At 28.0% G+C, this 18,610-nt stretch overlaps 1 long non-coding RNA gene across 1 annotated transcript; it reads left to right on the top strand.

The window, feature by feature from the left end:
* Nucleotides 1–8,682: 8,682 nt before the first annotated feature.
* LOC111641751 lies at nt 8,683–9,293 on the top strand. The gene is made up of 3 exons (XR_002759467.1): nt 8,683–8,808; nt 8,902–8,984; nt 9,119–9,293. It is a non-coding gene; the product is annotated as an uncharacterized LOC111641751 (long non-coding RNA).
* Nucleotides 9,294–18,610: the final 9,317 nt, after the last annotated feature.

Here is an 18,610-nt window from a genome sequence, read left to right as displayed (position 1 = left end):
ATATTTCAAAATATAGTTTTAGATAAATTTTAATTCGTGCTTTATACACTCAGCTTCTTGTTAATTAGAACTGTTGAAAAAATATTTTAATTTCGAACTGAAGTAGCCTACTACGTAAATTTCGCGGAAAGCGATGAAATTGAATCTATTGTTGATAATAACATTGATATATAAACATTACTACAAAAAGCATTTATTTTATATAATAAATATATATTTGAATAGGGCAATTATAACATAAAATATTATTTAATAAAAAATAAATATGTATATTATTTTGGTTTTTAATGCATAGCATAAGTATGTGATGCTAATATTGCCGATCTTAATTTAGCCCATTGCAGATGGAAATGATTGGCAGTGCAGTAGGCCAGTTTGAATAAGGAATGGAGAAGAATACTCATACCCGAAAAACCCACGAGAAATCTTCAGAGACCGGACAAACTTTGCATCGGATTATTTATGGAAATAGTGTAATACTTAACGAATAGAAATAAATATACAGTCCTATAGAGGTCGTCCATTAATTATGTTTACGGTATAAGGGAGGGAGGGTAGCGTAAAGTAAATCATGACACAAGATGGGGAAGGATAGGGTTGAGGCATTGTCTACCTAGACTTTTTTAGTGGCATTAGTGGCATACGAATTTGTTCTTACAAACCTACTTGCTAGTCGTCTGAATAAACTATCAATTAGAAAATATTCGCATAATTTTTTAGTCATTTCTTCAATGTCGAGGAATTTACGAATAATTGCACACGTAATTGAAGGGAAGTGTTTTGCCAAAAGTAAGTTAAATCATTGTACACAACAAGGAAGAAAGAGTCAAAAGTGGCACAAAAATTGTACACGTAATTAATGAATAGCCCCGTATAAGTTACGTCGATTTGTAGAATGCTTTAATATCTGTTTAACTATAATTTCTAATTTTAAACAATATCTGCTTATTATAAATAATATAACTATAATAAATATGTAATGATATCAAATTCGAACCAAAAATGTCATTATGAATAAATATAAACAATCAAATAAATTTGCTTTTAAATAATCTGTGCTCTTTAATGATTAATCTACAACGATTATAATAATGTGTAATTTAATACATTATTAAAATTTCTTCTAGATGAATGACTAACAGTGAGTAAACATTCGTGACCTTTCACAAATACGCATCTATCGCACCTCTGGAAATACTTTAAGTCTCATTCATAGTGTTCACGTCCAAGACTGGCAACTATCCAAAGCATTCTCATTCAAAATAATGGCGTGTCAACCTTCGATCTATTATTAATCTGTTACATTAATAACTTTCGCATCTATAAAAATAATGATATATTGTAAATGATTAAAAAAATTTCCGTATTTTTCAGCGTATAAGATTCACTTCCCCAAAAGATAGGGCTTGAAAATAAAATGCGTCTTGTACTCCGGTAAATATATATAATTTTTCTTTTTTCAAAGGCATTTTTGGTCGTCAAATACGGTAAATTACGTTTTTTTACCCGCTTGCTAAATTCATAAAGATCTCCAGAAAGGAAAACAAATAAATTCCAATAATTAAAAATAATGTCGAATCTAGTTTTTGTTGATCATATTAAATAGTTTTTTTAAAAAACTTTAAACATAATTAAAGAGGAAAGTTTATGCTGACTAAGAATATTGTCTTACAGCTCACTTATATAATAAAAGCCACCTCATAGATATTTCAAAATATAGTGTTAGATAAATTTTAATTCGTGCTTTATACACTCAGCTTCTTGTTAATTAGAACTGTTGAAAAAATATTTTAATTTCGAACTGAAGTAGCCTACTACGTAAATTTCGCGGAAAGCGATGAAATTGAATCTATTGTTGATAATAACATTGATATATAAACATTACTACAAAAAGCATTTATTTTATATAATAAATATATATTTGAATAGGGCAATTATAACATAAAATATTATTTAATAAAAAATAAATATGTATATTATTTTGGTTTTTAATGCATAGCATAAGTATGTGATGCTAATATTGCCGATCTTAATTTAGCCCATTGCAGATGGAAATGATTGGCAGTGCAGTAGGCCAGTTTGAATAAGGAATGGAGAAGAATACTCATACCCGAAAAACCCACGAGAAATCTTCAGAGACCGGACAAACTTTGCATCGGATTATTTATGGAAATAGTGTAATACTTAACGAATAGAAATAAATATACAGTCCTATAGAGGTCGTCCATTAATTATGTTTACGGTATAAGGGAGGGAGGGTAGCGTAAAGTAAATCATGACACAAGATGGGGAAGGATAGGGTTGAGGCATTGTCTACCTAGACTTTTTTAGTGGCATTAGTGGCATACGAATTTGTTCTTACAAACCTACTTGCTAGTCGTCTGAATAAACTATCAATTAGAAAATATTCGCATAATTTTTTAGTCATTTCTTCAATGTCGAGGAATTTACGAATAATTGCACACGTAATTGAAGGGAAGTGTTTTGCCAAAAGTAAGTTAAATCATTGTACACAACAAGGAAGAAAGAGTCAAAAGTGGCACAAAAATTGTACACGTAATTAATGAATAGCCCCGTATAAGTTACGTCGATTTGTAGAATGCTTTAATATCTGTTTAACTATAATTTCTAATTTTAAACAATATCTGCTTATTATAAATAATATAACTATAATAAATATGTAATGATATCCTTTTACATATAGATACTATTTTTGAATAACAACAGCTAACAGTGTTATTCAAAAATGTAACGCTGTAACAATCATAGGCGTCTGAAGAAAATTTTTCAGAGGGCATAACTTGGAGACAAATAATTACATCAATAAATTTTTATTTTTATTTACGTTTTTGGTTTTTTCACACGTAGGTATAGAATACAATAGGCTATTGCATCAAAGCGTTCCATAATAGAGGGAGTAAGGTTACATATCTCAATCATTTTTTATCTGTGGAATGTTTTACTTTATCCCAGGGGAGGGTAAGTGCCCCATTTCCCCCCTCTGCGGAAGCCTATGGTAACAGTTACATCTTATTCTTGGCATTTTAAATATCAAAGTTGTAAATTTGAAAAAGACAGCCATTTTTTATTTTGGTAAATTTTATTGCAGTAGGGCTATAGTTTATCTATTTATTTACAAGTTTTTTTCTATTATATTGTGAATTAGACATAATTGTGATTTTCGCGATAACTTTTTTCGATAAAATATAAAATTAATAAAGGCAGAGTGTTTAATTTTGTACAATGGTGTAAGATTTATTAGAGAAATTAACATATATCTTCCTAAAATGTTTATTTATTTTTAAATAAATTTAAATATCGAAAACCAATATCCACAATACAACTAAAGTACTTGTATATGGTTCTAATAGTTTAATATATGTTTTTGTCACATATTAATCTATTAACAAAAATCTTTTTCTGTTTATATTGGTATCAAGCTCATTACAAGATAAGAGTACAAGCAGCATGAATGTGACAAATTGCAATACAGTAGAACCTCGATTATCCGCCCCCGATCAACCGACCCCTCGGTTAACCGACCGTCCTAGTCGGCAAATTTCAAATGTCCGCTAGTGATGTGGCGCTANTAACTACAAATAAAAATATTTTATTATATTTTAACAGTAAAATAATTTAATATTATAATAAGACATATCGTGCCATTTAATGTTTTGTCCTGAAATCACATAAAAGAAAAAGCAAATAACCACTATTTAATACATACATATACATATATAAAAATACTAATGTGAAAGTTAATTCTGAGAAGTTATAATGATTAAAATTTTTTTCTCTTCTTGGTAATTTAAATAATCATAACTAAAACATCAAAAATATAGATAATAGAAAAATCTCATTATACTGGTTTGACTGATATTCATGAACACAATACAATAATCTTTGATCTCAAAAACTGCAATCTATATGTTAACATAAAGTTGAAGGAGAGTTTATTTAAAAATCACTAAATATCACAATACTAGTATATTAATATTACATACTTAAATAAGCTGTAAGTGACTAGTATAGTTATATCTAAACTACTTAATTGTTCTGGAAGTGAAGATTAGATGAAAATCTGAGTAGCATAACTGGTAGTGCATCTGCTGAAGCCCTGCACCAAACCAATTTTTACTTCCATAATATTCTAAATTATTTACTTCTAATTATTAAATTTAACGCAAGATGGCAGCTTAATTATCCCTCAACTAAATTACTTAATAATTAATTAGCCTTAAGTAGTATGATAAAGAATATGGCTGTTTGTTATTTAAATTAATTATCAGACTGGTTATATATTCAATACGTTGTTAACAGATATTCTTTTATTTTCAAATATTCTATTCAATAGTAAACTTGCAGTAGTAGATCATTACACAGACACAGGAAATGCATGCTTTCAGTCTCAAATTGTCAGAGGCCTCCAAAAGTTAACATATTCAAAAAAAGACATGCATTCTATGAACCTTGGGCACAGATACCATCTTTATCTAGACCATTTGCTGTTTGTTGAATGACAAAATATATAGTAAAACTTTTTACTACTTAATAATTGACCAATAAAATTTTCTTTTCCAACTTGAGAAAATATCATAAATAATAAATGATTAAAAATTCTTTGTGCATTCTTTGTACCATACCTACTATTCAGTCAAATAAGCACAATTGATCTTTCTTGCAAATTGCAAACTGTGAGAACAAATAGAAAAGTTCTTAACTGCTTATGTTTGGTGTGGTTGGTGTTGTTAGTGTCACATTTTTGTAAAGAAAATGTTATAAAGTAGTCACATATTATGTTATTATTTATGTTAAATTCAGTAAGCACTGATTGTTACAATCTACAGCCTGACCATTTCAAAACAGTAAAATTCACTGCATTTTAGTCAATTATTAGAATCATACCATCAAATATTAAAATTGATTTATTAGTATTTTTTTATTAAGTGATAAATTGATTTAATGGCATTACTCAGTATTCAAAACAAGGGTCTCAAAACTAGATTTGCACTTGGGGCCCTCAAGGTGCTTGATCCACCACTGTTAATTTGTTTATATTTATTAATTATCAGATACAGTGGGTGATTGGTTAAGGAACACTTTCGCAAAAGATTTTTATGTTCGGACAATGAACACATGATCAGATAATGAACATCTCATAGAACAAATACAAGAAGAAGCGACATAAAATAATGAATATTGATTGGTCTTCTCTTGTCTTCAGGCACAATTCGAAACTTTTCGGAGTGCAGGAGATGTCGACATTGATGCTCAACTCAGTAAATACTAATCGGATAGTATTCCTCTGAACTTTGAAATTCTCTCTTGTAATTCCAGTTTTTTAATTTTTCCGATAGAAACAATTCTTTTATAGTATTCGTGAGACTGTTGAGTGAGCACTCGTTAAGTTTTGCGTCATTTTTTATTTTCGAAAGGTGAGTCTAATATCAAAGGTAGAGAGTGGGCAGAAGATGTCTGATGTCTGTTGTTGCTGGGCAGTATAACTTGAACAGGTCTACAGTAGGTCACAGTTCAATCTTATCTAAGAAAGATACTGTATAATCAAGAAGACTCCAAGCAGCTGAAGAATTAACAAAAGTCACATCTGAGAAATAAAGAACATTGAAGAGCTCATAATTAAACCTGAAACGGATCTGATGACAGAAGAACGCCAAGAAACTTGGTGAGATGTTTTCTTCTAAAAAAAAAAGGAATTAATGTCAATATCTGCTATTAAACATTTTTTTGAAGACATGGGAGGATGTCGGAATGACAGTCTTAAAATGGCATCCAAACTAGGTTGAGGTTAATAGGCTTAATCTCTATAATTACAATGCTATCAATTACTTCTGAAAAATCCTGAAGAGAGAAAAGCAATCAACATTAGACAGATTCTTTAACATCCACAAATGGAAAAAACATGACTAATAAAAATGCAAGACTGTGTATATATGTATTTTTATTATTACATATAAATAAACATAGTAAGAAAGTATATATATTTTTATTTTTGGGGGTCTCCAGTACAAATTAATCAAATTCCCATAATAACCTATAGTAAATCAATAATTGGTTAATGAAAAATTTGGATAGTGAACAAAGTCTTGGAACGGATTATGTTCGTTAACCGATCACCCACTGTACTTTAATTTGCATAAATAAAAATTTCACATATATAATAGTTTTTAACTTAATTTTAGCTTTCATCATAACTTATAATGCTATTTGTTTTTTGTTTATGTCATTTATATACATGCATAGGTTGCATAGATTGTTTCACTTCAATAATTTTTTCAAGCTGTGAAACTGTCACATTAAAAATAGTTTACTTGAAAGAAACAAACTAAGAAAATATTTTTAAAATGAATTAAAACTTTCACTTATATGTAATATTCATATTTAACAATATTTTTATTTATGAAATACAATGCTTCTTTTTATATTTTAATTATTTTAATTTAGTTATATTTTCTATATACAGTGAAACCTACTAATGTGACCACCTGATATATTGATATATATACAATGTCATACTGTCATTAATAGTATTATTTTTGAATATGATAAAATAAAAGATATAAAGTACCATATATAAAAAAGATTTTGAGTTTAAGTGACTACAGATATCTTAATTTATTTTTCTCTTTTTGCATTTATGTTCTAATGGCATTTTCTAATATAAATAAGTGAACTAATTTTCATCTGATCAGCTCACTTGTTCTCAAAATATTATATCATTTTTAACAGCTTTTTAGTAGTGTCTTGTAGCGTATTCTGTATAGTTTATGAAGTAGCCTATATTTGAAATTCAATACTTAATTAATAAAACAGTTTTTTTATTACTGATATAAACATTTTTATTCCTTTGTTATTTTTTCCCCCTCTCTCTCTCTCTTTCTATTCTGTACAGATTGTTTTACATATCTTTGTTGAGAAATGCATGGTACTTGGGTGGAGCTCTGCAAGTTTTAAAAAATTCAAGAGCCTGTTTTTTGGTAATTTACAGTAATTTTTGTCAAGAAATTCTGTTTACTAAGTAAACAGACTTCTCCTTGCTACTATGCATTTTTATAGCCTGGCAAAGATTCATGAAATGAGCTGTAAATAATCTTAATTTCTAATCCAACTTGAGAAANTTAGGTAAAAATATTTCAGTAAAATATGTACATAATAATAATTTAATGTAGATAAATTCATCAATACTTTGAGAATTGTATTTTGATTATAAGATATTGTTAAACAAAAGTTATTCAGGAAGTTTCATAATTAATCAGTTTAAATAAATTAGGATGTAGACATGCATTTTTTTGTTATGCAAGTGATGTAGTTTTGATCGATCCTATATAGGATTACAAAGAAAACAAGGTATTTAAGACGTATACCAAGAAAAATAAGTATATAAATGGATGGAAACAAACATTCAAAATTTCAACCAAAACAAAATTAGCACAAAAGGATATATTATATTGTACTAATGAATTAATTCAAATTATTCAAAAATTGAATTAACTTGAGTGTTGATGGCTGCTATATCAATTATCAGTAAACATCAAAGACACATTAGAGGAAAAGCAAAAAGTGCAATTAAAAATTTATTTATAATGACAGGAAAGATGAAATTGAATAATTTAAACATTCATTTCACTTGTGGTTGTTGGTGAGGCCAATTTTTTTGTATGCATTAGTTTTATGGGGATTATGCATGAACAAATGCATGCATAGAATGTGTACAATCATACATGATGCATTTGGAAATACTTCTTTGATGGATAATTAGGTGTGAATGTGCTCATTCAAATTGAAATTATAAGTAAAATTCCTTTTAATTATATAATAAGTTTTAAAACACCTTTTTCTCTTTTTTTCTAGCAAATTCTTTAATTAAATCAGATAAACTAACGTTTATGGCTATCTTAATTGGCCTTCTTTGTGTTAAGCATAATTGGAACATCAGTTAGAACATAAATTTGAAACATCAAGATTCACTCCCATTCTTATGACGTCATGGTCTTACAAAAAATTTGAAATAAAATGAATAAATAAATAAATACAAAAATGAACAAAATTACAATTATATGTTAAACTTAACTAACCTAGTGAAAAGCAGAAATAAATATCAAATAAACATCCAATTTAACATACAAGTATATGTTAAATTTAATAAACTTAGTGAATAATTATTGCAGATATATGAAGAAATAAATAACTAGATAATTTATAAAGATATATTTATAATTTGTAAAACTGTAAAGTCACATGATGTTCTTATAAGAAACAAACGATGGATAAATTAACCCACTTCCTTTAACTAGGAGTGATTTCCAAGCTGTAGATAACAAGTCTGCATTCTTGCTATTAATATGGCTCCAGAGCTACAGATTGCCAATTCCTGGACTAGGGGAAATTAAAAGCAATAAAATTTGAATTAAAATACTGTTACAGAAATAAACTTTAATAAAATCTATTCTTTATCTAATACTATACAGTGATTATGATTAGCAGATTAATTTAAGTATAAATCAATTTTCTTTGTTCTATGTGCTTAAACAAATATGATGTTATAACTCTGTTGTCATTATTCTTATGCAAAGTTGTACATTCAAAATTAGTATTAATTACTTTAATACAAAATTTAGAAATTTATTTATTTATATGTAATTAAATCATATTTTTAAAGTTACTAATATAAATTATGAGAAAATGAATTAACAAAATTTAAATAAACAGTTTTTCTATTATAGAAGTTTACAAGAATTACTTGATTATGAAGATGATGATGTAGAAGATGTATTTGTTCTAAATTTTGAAGTAAACAATAAATTTAAATAATAGAAGTCTCAAAAATAATTTATTATTATTTTAATGTAGTTCTTATAAGATTTGATGTGTATTCAATTATAGGTGTCATTAGAAGTATATGGTGCTAGAGTCTCTTTTGAATTGAAACCCAATGGAGCTAATATTCCAGTCACTAAAGAGAACAGGTACCAAAGAAAGAAAAAGAAAAAAAGAATTGGTCATTGAACTTTTAAAATTTATTAAAATCTTTAATAATTTGTTTATATTTTCTTTATTCTTTATTTTCTGTTTATAAATCTTTAATAATTAATTTTCTTAGGATGGAATATGTAGATTGCTATGTGGATTTTATCTTGAATAAATCTGTAGAGGACGCTTTTAAATCTTTTTCCGATGGATTTTATAAAGTCTGTGGCAGCAAAGTTTTAGTGAGTATATATTTTAATTTATTGATTTTATTTAAAATCTTTTTTTCATTCATTCACACTATATTCTGAAGGAATTTATTTAAAAAAAACAAGTGTTATATTGAAAATGTTTTTGTTGAAAGAAATGTTTATGAAAATTGGTTTGGACAATGACTAATAGTGTCAATATAATATAGTCTAAATATATAAAATATTTAGCTTAAAAGCATCAAAAAATAAAATAAAATAAACAGTGGCACCAGGAATTGATAAATTGGGGGCAACTGAGCAGGGAGGATGAAGTCTCTAGTTTAAGTTATAATTTTATTGGATATACATAAAGATGCTGAATTAGACAATTTTAAATTCTTTTCAGTTTTTTTGCTATATACTTTTATTGTTTTTGGCTACAATAATTTATTTTGATTAAACCAAGTTTATGTGATATATAAAAATATAAACAAAATTTGCTTTAAAATTATTTATTGGTGATTTAAAAAAACTTAAAAATAGCCATTTTTGCATTCTAAAATAATATATATTATAAATAGCTAAAAGAATTTTTTTTCTTATGAATTATTGTAAATCAGCACATGAAATGACACTTGTCATATTGACTGTCATAATATAAATCAGTGGTGCTGAACTTTTGATTTGAGAGCCAAATTGCAAATATTATATATATTAATATATATATATATATATATTACTCTACAGCCCGTGGACACCAAGAGGACCTTTTAATCAAGCACATCGTGAATTTAACCAGGCACACAACGAGGGGTACGGGTGGTATGAACGGGGTCCTACAAATCCGGGACAGACCGCCCAAAAAAGTCTCTGGATTGCTCGCCATAAATCGATCTGGGATCCTCTACAGTTAGGTTAACAGCCTTGGCCAACTAACCAAAAAAATTGATCGGGAAGAATGAGATAATCCATGCTGTCTTATGTTTCCGTTTCCAAGTTGAATTTTTCCTATATTTAATTTTATTTTTTCAATTTTATAAATTGTATAAACCTAATTTCCAAACATTGTTTTCTAATTATCAAAAAAACTGACAATTGTTCATTTTTTATCTAAATTTATTTACTAATTATTAAGATAGATCCAAGAGTAGAGGTAGTAAGTCTGGGATATATTCCAAATAAAATGTGAAGTTTTTGGTTATGAGCCAAACTCTTTCTTGTAAGAGACATAAATTCTATGGAAACTTGAATACTGAATTAAAAAATCATCCCATTTCAAGAGAAAATAGTGAAAAATAATTTCAGGAAAACGTCGGATTAATTTATATTAGGATCGGTCATTCTTTATCAAAATTATAATTAGACTATATATAGTAAATTTAAATTGTTACTCATTCATTCCTGCACTATGCTATCTGCCTATATGATATATATGTATATGTATATATATTGCATACAGTATATATTTTATAATCTTTCTGACCTGTATGCACCTAGAGGATCTTTTTTCCATACCCATCGTGAGTGCGTTCAGGCTCACTAAAAGAGCATCCACCAATGGCCGAATAGATAAAATCATTGAACACTGATAGTTGATCGCGGACTAAACTTCACCAACCGACTGGCCGCGTGAAGTTTTCCAGGTTTCCTTCACATGTCTGACACCTAAATAGGGGCCAGTTTCCTATAGAAAGTGGTCACTTGGCATATCGCTGATGTCTTGTGTTGCCCTATCTCATCCAATCCTCAATGGAGAAGGCCGAGGTCCGACATATTCAGAACAAAATGCCCATGAAAAATCTCTGGAGAGCTGCTTGACTGGATCCGATCCTGGAACCCCAGAGCGGTAGGATGACACCTTAACTGCCTCAGTCACCATCGAAATTTCTGCTATGAGCTCGACTAGAATCATAGATTTTCAGGTTAGTCTATAGATAATCAAGTTAGTTTGAGCAGAATCACTTAAATCTAATTGGAATTTGAATTGGATTCTATGCAGAGTAATCTAATAAGAACAGACGAAAATTTCATTGGACCAGTATGTTACTGGGTCAATAGGTATAATGTATTACATGGAATGCTTTATTTAAATATTCTTCAAATTTACTAGAAACCTCAATTTATCTCTGGATTAACTGAGATTTTTCTGAAATTAAATTTAAATTAATTAAACCGAAAAACTAGAAAGTTTTTCATGCATGCTGAGAATAATAAAATAAAATTTATTTTAGTGAGAATATGGAACGAAATGTAGAGAAAAGCATATTGAAGAAAAAGCGATCTTTAAGATTTGTTACAAAACAGGTGCGAACTATAGTAATAAAAATAGTTTATGATAATTAAAACGTTCGAAGATCGCTACGATGCAAATAAACGAGTAACGTGTAATTTGAATGGAATCTTGAAAAACTGGAATCGAATCTGATACTAGTTGGTTATAAATGCAAATGAAACCAATACAAAACTTCAATAGAATCTACAAAAAATTTGGAAGCACTAGCAACCAAAAGCAAATCACTATATTGAATTTATATTTCAGGAACAGCGACAGTTCGATGATGATCGAGACAGTTAAGGCGTCAACTCCCGCTTTGAGAGATCCGAGATCGAATCCGAACAGTTGAAAACCCCAGGAATTTTTCAGGGGTGATCTGCTCAGGATATATCTAGGCCTCGTCTCTCACCACTCGGCCAAACTCATAATGAACATAGTAAAAGACACCTCTTAATGCCCACAAGGTGAAAAGCTTAAAAATATACTGTATATTAATTTTAGAAAAATGTTCTTAATGAGTAATTAGAATTAAAAATTTTAGATAATAATTTCTGAAAATCTATATTACAGTTTAAAAGAACATTTCAATAGTGAAATAGTGATAAATTTAATGAATTTTTGATTTAACAAACTAATAGCTCATTTCGTTCAGCATAGTTTATGTGTTCTTCGGATCACGTCATTCGTTGAAATGTAATTTGTTCAAACAATAAGGCGTGTCTTATGCATGGCACAGTATAGTTCAGTGTTTCTCAACCTCTAACGTATCGTCGCCCCTTCAACGTAGTATCGCCCCGTTCACTACAAAATTCCGATGTTGAGGGACAAGACTAACGCCAAATTCGTACTGCATTGAATAGACTAGTGACTAGTATAATGTTATTTGTTTAATTATTGTACGATATAACGAATAAAACATCTAATTATTCTTAATATAATGTTTTACTATATCGCCCAGAAAATTGTTTTTCGCCCCCAAAATATAAATTGTTACTAATCTCCCCCTCAACATGGAAAAACACCCACATGGGGGCGATATCGCCCCCATGTGGGCGTTCATCATCAACTATACTATAGTTGATGATGAACGCGTGTTTGTACGAGTTCGTGTAATTTAGCGGATAAAATGTCAGTTTTTAAAATACATTATAATATATTATTTACTAATGTAAAGATCATTTTGTACTGAGCCAATTAAACTTAAGTGATGTATGCTGTACAAAATGAATAGTGTGACTAAATGCATAACTTAGTTGTTTGTTGATCACTTACGAACGAATCGTGAGGAACTCATCAAGAAGAGTTTATTTTGAACGCTCGTTAACAGATTACATATCACTATCTGTACCATAATCAAAATCGCGTTTAAGTTAACAGTCAATTTGTAAAATCACGCTATAAGTCTGCCGCCGTCAACCTGCATCTCTGAGGATCTGGGTTCGGACCTGATCCAGTTCCCAAAATTTATTGGATAAAATTATATTGAATACTATGGATAGGAGCATGGACATATGCGGAAAATTTTTCAGGGGAGAGCCAAAACGAAAACATAATTATATCAATAAGTTATTTTATTATTATTATTTCTATTTTTATAATACAATATTTGATGCAATATTGTATTTTATTATAATACAATATTGCATCAAAGCATCCCATTGTCAAATTCAATATTGTATTTTAATACAATATTGCATCAAAGCATTCCATTGTCAAAGTTTCACATCTCAATCACTTTTACGATTATAATAATTTGTGGAATTTTTTACTCCATCCCAGGGAGGGACAAATGCCCCGTTTGTCCCCTCTGCGGACGCCCATGGGTAGGTGTATCGTTTTCTATCCCATATGCAAGTTGGCTAATCCTATTGAGAGTCAGGCTTGCTCAAAATGGGTATAATTACGCTGGCGCTAGATCATGTTCTTTAATCAATCGTAAAATTCATAATTTTGGAATAAATATTTTGTATCTGCATTTCGAACTTTTTAGTAAATATAGCAAAAACATAATAATTACAATTCCGCAATAATAAGTATACCAACTAAATCCTATAGTATTTGAAATTATAAATGTAAAAAATACATTGTTACATGACAAGTGCAATTCTCCTGTTTTGTTTTTTCGTTAAGGTAATGCTTAGTTCATTCGCATGAATCAGCTAACTTAAAACCTATCAATATAAAGTATATATTATGATGCAATTGCATTCCAATTACAATAATTTTTGTTTTGAAAAATTGTAAATCTGATATTCAAAACATTGAGAGTGTAGGCTAATTTATAATTTTTGTAAACTTTTTAAAAATTATCTGCCTTATAGTTATTAAATTAGAACTGTAGTTTCAATATACTCTGACAAAGAGCGAATTTACTTTTGTTTTCAAGGCAACTAATGGCCGAGCTGATGAAACCACTGAACATTAGTTGGTTGAGGATTCACGTATCACTAACGGGCTGACCGCGTAGAATTTACCGAATTTTCTTCAAGTGTATAACACTTAAATCTGGGCCAGTTTCCCGTAGAAAGTTTTCTCGGGAGACGTTCCCTTAGCAGTTTGCCGATGTGTTGCATTGCCTTATCCCAGCATCCCAAACCTTATTTTCATTTATTTCACTCATTTAATGTTTTGCAGGAATATATTAATAGTTTTTTTTTACTTGAGGACTTACTTTTTTGTGACATATTAAGCATCTTAATTGTAAATAATTTTATGGAATTTTTGAAAAATAAGTTTATGTCATCATGATTACGATTTTCTCGAGTTCATTATCATAAGTTATTATGAATATGTAAAAATTTAAAACTTTATAACATTAATATTCTGTTTATATTAGATAATATAACTCTATTCTCTTATATAACTTTAATATACAACATATGAGAATAGTATATAGACTATATTTTCTTAGGTACTATACGAAAATTTCTACATTACTGCAAGCATAAAATTTGAGAGCTGATTCAATATTTTTATAATGTTTTACAAAATAAATATTATGCAATTTATTGCTATTGATTTATTGTTAAATATTTAAAACATAAATGTAGTGACTAAAATATTTGACGTAATTAAATGTCAAAAACTAATTTATTTTCACATAAAAATTAAATTTTACTCAATGTAAACATTCAATAATACGAGTGATTCATATTATTTATAATTCACTGTTTTGAAAAGTAATATATAGGTATTGGAGGTTCGACTGTGTATACAGTACAGTATACACAGTTCATATACTTTTCATTCAAATAGCCTAAACTCATTCTAACCTATTTCTTTCAGTAATATTCATTTAGAGAAAGTAATTAATAAGAGAATAAAAATGATTACCGTCAAAAGTATATAAAAACAAATGAAAAGTTACAAGTATTTAAAAATTCTGTTTTCTTGCAAAACTTTTTAAAAACTGAGTTATTCAATAACCATAATTAATACAGTAATAAATANATTACATATAAATAAACATAGTAAGAAAGTATATATATTTTTATTTTTGGGGGTCTCCAGTACAAATTAATCAAATTCCCATAATAACCTATAGTAAATCAATAATTGGTTAATGAAAAATTTGGATAGTGAACAAAGTCTTGGAACGGATTATGTTCGTTAACCGATCACCCACTGTACTTTAATTTGCATAAATAAAAATTTCACATATATAATAGTTTTTAACTTAATTTTAGCTTTCATCATAACTTATAATGCTATTTGTTTTTTGTTTATGTCATTTATATACATGCATAGGTTGCATAGATTGTTTCACTTCAATAATTTTTTCAAGCTGTGAAACTGTCACATTAAAAATAGTTTACTTGAAAGAAACAAACTAAGAAAATATTTTTAAAATGAATTAAAACTTTCACTTATATGTAATATTCATATTTAACAATATTTTTATTTATGAAATACAATGCTTCTTTTTATATTTTAATTATTTTAATTTAGTTATATTTTCTATATACAGTGAAACCTACTAATGTGACCACCTGATATATTGATATATATACAATGTCATACTGTCATTAATAGTATTATTTTTGAATATGATAAAATAAAAGATATAAAGTACCATATATAAAAAAGATTTTGAGTTTAAGTGACTACAGATATCTTAATTTATTTTTCTCTTTTTGCATTTATGTTCTAATGGCATTTTCTAATATAAATAAGTGAACTAATTTTCATCTGATCAGCTCACTTGTTCTCAAAATATTTTATCATTTTTAACAGCTTTTTAGTAGTGTCTTGTAGCGTATTCTGTATAGTTTATGAAGTAGCCTATATTTGAAATTCAATACTTAATTAATAAAACAGTTTTTTTATTACTGATATAAACATTTTTATTCCTTTGTTATTTTTTCCCCCTCTCTCTCTCTCCTTCTATTCTGTACAGATTGTTTTACATATCTTTGTTGAGAAATGCATGGTACTTGGGTGGAGCTCTGCAAGTTTTAAAAAATTCAAGAGCCTGTTTTTTGGTAATTTACAGTAATTTTTGTCAAGAAATTCTGTTTACTAAGTAAACAGACTTCTCCTTGCTACTATGCATTTTTATAGCCTGGCAAAGATTCATGAAATGAGCTGTAAATAATCTTAATTTCTAATACTTTTATACTATACAGAATTAATGATTTAAACATTTTTAGTTGTTATCTAATTCATGATCAGTCATTTTCCATCAAATATAATTCTAATTTTGAAATTGGCTAAGTTTTTTTGATTTTGATAATTCATTAATATCAGATTTTGTTTGTAAATAATAAATTTTAANATAAAAAATAATTGTTATTATAAGAATAAATTTTTTACTATAATATTTTAAAGTTTTTACACAGATGTTACGAGAATAGAATATATTAAAATTCAGTTTTATTATATTTATAGGCTAAATTAAGTTGGCATATGTAATGTTCAATATAGCTGTATGTTAAACGGTTGGATGGCCGAATGGTGAGGTGAGAGAGCCTGCCATTCTAGGGTAGCTGGGACCGAATTCGTATAGCTCGAAAAAACTCCGGAAGTTGTCCATCTTCACCACTCAGCTGTTCCGTGGTGGGGCCAAATAAGCACATGATGAGCTTACTAGAATAAAGGCCATCTTAGATATCCTCGAGGCAGAAACAATTTAAAATAAATGCTGTTCTACATTTATGTATCGAAAAACCAAAATTTTTATTAGGTAGATGAAAGGCTAAAAATAATATACATAAGCACACGTACTGTACAGTGCATATGTTTATGTAACGTCTATAATTAATAATGAATACAAGATGAAAAGAATAGCAGAAAATTTATCATTTAACATAACGATTAGGCATGAACATTGCTGTCTGTCGTCTTTCTTGTTTTTAATTTAAACGTGTTAAAGGGCATCCTTCATGTAGCACGAAGGATGCCCTTTAACACGTTTTTGTAGCTGAATTCCAATCAAATTATTTTATTGAAATGTGAATTAAATGCCTGAAAATAATATACACAATTCTAATTAGCCAATAGTCTTAAAAATATTTTAAATAAGTCATTGTATTATGTAATATTTAGGTATATTGTAACAATATATTTCGAAAAATTATAACATCGCACAAAAATTTCTCAAATAATTTCGAATTAATTTTCAAAAATTGCTGATATTAACAAATTAAAACATTTCTTTTACTAATAAAAATGATTACGANTTTACAGAGTATTTAGAGCAGATTATTAATTACTGATCTATTTTTTAGTGAATTTTGCTATATATTTTTTCTTAAAAAATAAATATCGTTGAAAGAAATGTTTATTTATTTCTTTATTATAAACCAATAGCTACAAAAAAGCTCACATGTAAAACAAAATCAATATTATTATTTATAAATTAGCGTATGATCGTGGACAAGATGTACCCCTGATATTTATATTCACATATAAAAAGTAAAAAATTTTTAAAGAACTTTACATTATCAACAAATAAATTATACTGTACATTATCAAGAAACACCACTGTCTTTGTTAATATTATATAACGTTCTTATATTAATTAAATTAAGACAGTATTGTTATATCGAAAATTTCAGTCTGAATTAGCTGAAAAAAACTTTTTAACATCCCTTTCATACGGAAGTTCTTTCTTATTTTCATAAGCCAGATCCAGCACATTTTAATAGGTCGTAAAAGACACATTAGGCTCTGGATTAGAGACGCCCATTGGGAGAGAGCAGTAGGAACAAACGCTCCTCCCGAGATTCGCTTTAATATTTTTCTTTTTTAAGAATAACAATTTTAAAGCAAAGGTATTTTGTAGCCTTTACACTATGCCACTCTGGGAAACCAAGTTCGAGTCTCGGTCAAGAACCTCAGAAAATATCCCTGATCTGCCCTGGATATTTCACTTGTTACTATTTGATCATCCCCACTTTGGGCCCGGTAAAACCCACGATGGGCATGGAAAAAATAGTAGCCACAGGATTGAAAGAGATACAAAATGTTGTTGTAATAAAGTTAAATACAATTCACATGCTACGAGATGGCCCTATAGTTCTCCTTAAAACTCTATGTAGGAGCCGTACTGCAGTATTTAGCTGAATAATTCAAAATGCAAAAAGACTAACAAAAATTGTTTAAAAAAGACAAAAATAAATTAATAGAGTTTTTTAAACTAAGCATTTTAAAATAAATTATCCATTGTCTATAGTTTTCAAAAAAACAAAAATGTATCAAACTATTTTTCACTAAAGTAAAATATTCGTATTAAAAATTATATATTTAATTTTTAAATTTATATTACTATATTAATATTTACTCATATTAAAAATTACATAGTAACTTATAGTTATTTTTTTAATATCTAACATATTCTTTGATTTTGATGCTCTTAAAGTATTTTTATTATGCAAATCGATTCAATTGCGTGTACAATTTATAATAAATTAGAAATAACAAAATATCTTACCGAAAAGTTTTCATATTGAACTAATTAAAGAACATTTTTTTATTTGTTATCAGAGAAACATTGAAGATAACACTATTTTTAGTTGCGCTTACTTTAGAAACATAATACTTCATAACACAGTACCAAAATAAACTCCGTCCGCATTCGTGAAATTTATAAGGAAATTATTTATAATAAAATTATTATTATTTATTATTATTATTAATATTAAAATTGTATATAATTTTA

Source organism: Centruroides sculpturatus, unplaced genomic scaffold (assembly GCF_000671375.1).
Source record: "Centruroides sculpturatus isolate CEXI.00-Female unplaced genomic scaffold, Cexi_2.0 scaffold660, whole genome shotgun sequence".
NCBI lineage: Eukaryota > Metazoa > Arthropoda > Arachnida > Scorpiones > Buthidae > Centruroides > Centruroides sculpturatus.
Note: the sequence above shows the minus strand (reverse complement) of the source record. Positions and strands in the feature narration are given on the sequence as shown.